Genomic DNA, 5,256 nt, shown 5'->3' on the forward strand with positions numbered 1-5,256 from the left:
CATTCCTGGTGCTGTCTGATGTGATGAGTAGAGCTGAGTGGGAGTATTGTGTGAGAGATCCGCCAGTAGCAGCCATCCACTGTGTTTTAGTGACTCACTACTTTCATTACTCTCTCTTGAAGCAATGCTACCACCGGCTGGACGCAGTGTGAATTTCAAACTGTTCTTGGACTCAATCCATAATACTTTTATATTATTAATAAATCAGAGTATGACAAAAGTCTTAATTGTTATGAAAGTCATAATTAGTTCTCTGAGCAGTAAAAATACCTGTTTTGCCAAGTCGATAGAAATGTGATTAGTTAAATGTTTTGGGTAAGATTGGAAAACAGCCACATTGGGATTCGAACTTGCAACCTTGTGTCAGCCTACGTTTACCACCCTCCCTCCATTCATCTCCCTTTTCCAAAGACAGTACAGTATGCCTTCATTTAGCCTGTAAAAACATTTCAAAAATTGAGGCGCATGCTTCGTAAACTGGTGTGGACTAACAGTGAAATGCTTACTTATGGGCCCTTACCAACGATACAGACAAAAAGTGTAAAATGCGTAATAAGATACACATTGAGTAACGATAAGTTGGCTATATACAAAGAGTACAAGTACAGAGTCTGTGCAAAGGTATGAGGTAATTGATATAGATGTGTAGTCAAGTCAAGTGACACGTGTCAAGTGACACGTGGTAAACAGTAGCAGCAGTGTGAAAAAGTTGGCCCAAAAAGGGTCAATGCAGACAGTCAGCATAGCTATTTGTTAACTAACTACAGTACCAGTCAAACGTTTAGACACCTACTCATTCAAGAGTTTCTTTATTTTTGACTATTTTCTACATTGTAGAATAAAAAATATGAAATAACACACATGGAATCATGCAGAAACCCAGAAAAGTCAAAAATCTAAATATATTTATATTTGAGATTCTTCAAAGTAGTCCCCCCTTTTCTTGATGACAGCTATGTGCATGCTTGGCATTCTCTCAACCAGCTTCATGAGGTAGTAACCTGGAATGCATGTCAATTAACAGGTGTGCCTTGTTAAAAGTTCATTTGTATAATTTTTTTCCTTCTTAATGTGTTTGAGCCAATCAATGTGACAAGGTAGGGGTGGTATACAGAAGATAGCCCTATTTGAAAAATACCAAGTCCATATTATGGCAAGAACAGCTCAAATAATCAAAGTGAAACGACAGTCCATCGTTACTTTGACATGTAGGTCAGTCAATACGGAAAATTTCAAGAACTTTGAAAGTTACTTAAAGTGCAGTTGCAAAAACCAAGTGCTATGATGAAACTGGCTCTCATGAGGACTGCCACAGGAAAAGAAGACCCAGAGTTACCTCTGCTGCAGAGGATAAGTTAATTAGATACCAGCCTCAGAATTTCAGCCCAAATAAATGCTTCAGAGTTCAAATTAAAGTCACATCTCAACATCAACTGTTCAGAGGAGACTGTGTGAATCAGGCATTCATGGTTGAATTGCTGCAAAGAAACCACTACTAAAGGACACCAATAAAAATACTTACTCGGGCCAAGACACAGCAATGAAAATTAGACCGGTAGAAATCTGTCCTTTGGTCTGATGAGTCCAAATGTGAGATTTTTGGTGCCAACCAGTGTCTTTGTGAGACTCAGAGTACAGTCGTGGCCAAAAGTTTTGAGAATGACACAAATGTTAATTTTCAAAGTCTGCTCCCTCAGTTTGTATGATGGCAATTTGCATATACTCCAGAATGTTATGAAGAGTGATCAGATTAATTGCAAAGTCCCCCTTTTCCATGCAAGTGAACTGAATCCGCAAAAAACATTTCCACTGCATTTCAGCCCTGCCACAAAAGGACCAGCTGACAACATGTCAGTGATTCTCTCGTTAATACAGGTGTGTGTTGACGTGTACAAGGCTGGAGATCACTCTGTCATGCTGACTGAATTCGGATAACAGACTGGAAGCTTCAAAAGGAGGGTGGTGCTTGGAATCCTTGTTCTTCCTCTGTCATCCATGATTACCTGCAAGGAAACATTTGCCATCATCATTGCTTTGCACAAAAAGGGCTTCACAGGCAAGGATATTGCTGCCAGTAAGATTGCACCTAAATCAACCATTTATCGGATCTTCAAGGAGAGCGGTTCAATTGTTGTGAAGAAGGAGAAGAGCAACTTCTCCCAACCATACAGGAACAGTTTGGTGACGAACAATGCCTTTTCCAGCATGATGGAGCACCTTGCCATAAGGCAAAAGTGATAACTAAGTGGCTCGGGGAACAAAATGTCGATATTTTGGGTCCATGGCCATTGAGAACTTGTGGTCAATTCTCAAGAGGTGGGTGGACAAACAAAAACCCACAAATTCTGACAAACTCCAAGCATTGATTATGCAAGAATGGGCTGCCTTCAGTCAGGATGTGGCCCAGAAGTCAATTGACAGCATGCCAGGGCGGAGTGCAGAGGTCTTGTAAAATAAGGGTCAACACTGCAAATATTTACTCTCTGCATCAACTTCATGTAATTGTCAATGAAATGCTTGTAATCATACTTCAGTATTCCATAGTAACATCTGACAAAAACATCTAGACACTGAGGCAGCAGACTTTTTGAAAATGAATGTGTCAATCTCAACTTTTGGCCACGACTGTAGGTGAACGGATGATCTCTGCATGTGTGGTTTCCACCATGACGCATAGAGGAGGTGGTGTGGGGTGCTTTGCTGGTGACACTGATTTATTTTGAATTCAAGGCACACTTGACCATCATGGCTACCACAGCATTCTGCAGCGATACGCCATCCCATCTGGTTTACGTTTAGTAGTTACTATCATTTGTTTTTTAACAGGACAATGACCCAACACACCTCCAGGCTGTGTAGGGGCTATTTGACTAAGGACAGTGATGGAGTGCTGCATTGGATGACATGACCTCCACAATCACCTGACATCAACCCAATTGAGATTATTTGGGATGAGTTTGACCACAAAGCTAAGAACAAGCAGCCAACAAGTCCTTAGCATATGTGAGAACTCCTTCAAGAATGTTTGAAAAGCATTCCAGGTGAAGCTGGTTGAGAGAATGCCAAGAGTGTGCAAAGCTGTCAAGGCGAAGGGTGGCTACTTTGAAGAATCTCAAATATATTTTGATTTAACACTTTCTTGCTTATTTCATAGTTTGTCTTCACTATTATTCCATGTAGAACACAGTAAAAGTAAGAAAAACCCTTGAATGAGTGGGTGTGTCCAAACTTTTGACTGGTTCTGTATTTCGCAGTCTTATGGCTTCGGGGTAGAAGCTGTTCAGGGTCCTGTTGGTTCCAGACTTGCTGCATCGGTACTGCTTGCCGTGCAGTAGCAGACATAAGTCTATGATTTGGGTGGCTGGAGTCTGACAATTTTTAGGGTCTTCCTTTGTGTGGTATAGAGTTCCTGGTTGGCAGGGAGTGCGATTTCTTGTTGGTGTCTCGCTCCTTGAAAGCGGCAGCCGTAGCCTATAGCTCAGTGCTGATGTTGCCTGTAATCCATGACTTCTGGTAGGGATATGTACGTACCGTACTGTGGGGACTACGTCGTCGATGCACTTATTAATGAAGCCGGTGTCTAATGTGTTAAGCTCTTCAATGCCATCGCATGAGTCCCAGAACATATTCAAGTCTGTGCTAGCGAAACGGTCCAGTATGTAGCATCCGAGTCATCAGACCACTTCCCTATTGAGTGCGTCACTGGTATTTCCTGTTTGATTGTAAGCAGGAATCAGGAGGATAGAATTATGGTCAGATTCTCCAAAATGGAGGGCGAGCTTTGTATGAGTGTGTGGAGTAAAGGTTCAAGTTTTTTTGCGCCTCTAGTTCCACAGGTGACATCCTGTAAACTTCTCCCACAGACCTTTCACCCAATCAATCAATTTGTCACTAGTTACCACAGCCACAAAGTCAAATCCAGCCTATTTCTACAGTTTCTTAAAATTAGATTTTTATCCACACTGGTAAACTTATGCCTAACCCTCTTAAGGTGTTTGAATTTTTACAATGGCCAATTGATTGTGGCTATGCTATTTAGTGGAAATTCATTAGTTATTTTGCTAAAAAATGTGGGCAATTTGAACGTGGATAGATGAGACGTTAACACCAGGTATAAACAGAGCTCTTGAAAGGCCGTTACCTCAGGTCAACCCCCATAAAAGTCTACTACGAGGTCAACACACAAGTCCCCCCCAAAACACTTGTCTGTGTAGGGGCTCACACATTTCAGCCCTCCATGTCACCCCCATGGTTCCTGTGCTGTTTTTCCCTTCCTAACCTTCCCCAGATAGTAGGGAGCCTCTGGTCTAGCATGGGAAGACTACTTTGGATTTAGATTGCCAGGCTGTGTCCCAAATGCCAACTTGATCCCCCCTATAGGCCATGGTCAATTGTAGAACACTATATAGGTAATTAGGTCACAGCTACCCGTGGACCCAGTACTGACCCAGGACTCCATGAGATCTTGGTTGGGTGCTCTGCTCCAGTAAAGGTTGCCTGTATCAAATTAACCAGAAGACTGACTTTGTAACACGATCCTCCTTGTGACTCACTCACAGCAGGGAAAACCCGGTCAGCAGTACTCAATCTAATAGATAAGATGTACTGCTGTTGAATGTACCCACTGTTAGGGAGACTGCATTGCATGAGGGCCGGGTCTTTTCCACTTGACATTACCAAATCTACAGGTGTCCACCTCTAATGTTCAGTAGGGCACACAAAACACATTCTTAGACCTACCTGACAGATACTGAACTGCGGCCATTGTTTACAGTAAGGGCTTTATTCAACGTGGATCGCTGAAGTGTTAACAATATAAATTAAGGTAATTTCCGATTGAGACGATATTTGTAATCTCAGGAAGGTTGCATAATCACATTAACAGATTTAATAGAGCCCTGACTCACCTGGTTCTGAATCTATTAAACCAAATTGAATCTCAGAATACCCCTTTTAGCTACAGAGTTAGAGATTCCATTCCTGGTTTCATTGAAGTATCTACTTACATGGTTGTTTAATTATTCAATGTACAAAACAAACAACAAAAAAAAAACATTCATTCTGGGTGCTCTCCTTGCCTGAGTTTTCTGTAAGGTAACAAACTCAGCAAGCAGATTTAGAGAAAAAGTAAGCCTCTAATCAAGCCAACTGGACTTTCTCCATGGTCTCAGCTTCAAACAAGTGAACAAAACAAAACAGGTCAGTGAAGTCTCAAACTACACACTGTGCACTGGATGTAGTAAAAACAACATGGGC

This window comes from Oncorhynchus mykiss, chromosome 30 (assembly GCF_057628025.1).
Source record: "Oncorhynchus mykiss isolate SJ-2025 chromosome 30, ASM5762802v1, whole genome shotgun sequence".
In the NCBI taxonomy this organism is placed as follows: domain Eukaryota; kingdom Metazoa; phylum Chordata; class Actinopteri; order Salmoniformes; family Salmonidae; genus Oncorhynchus; species Oncorhynchus mykiss.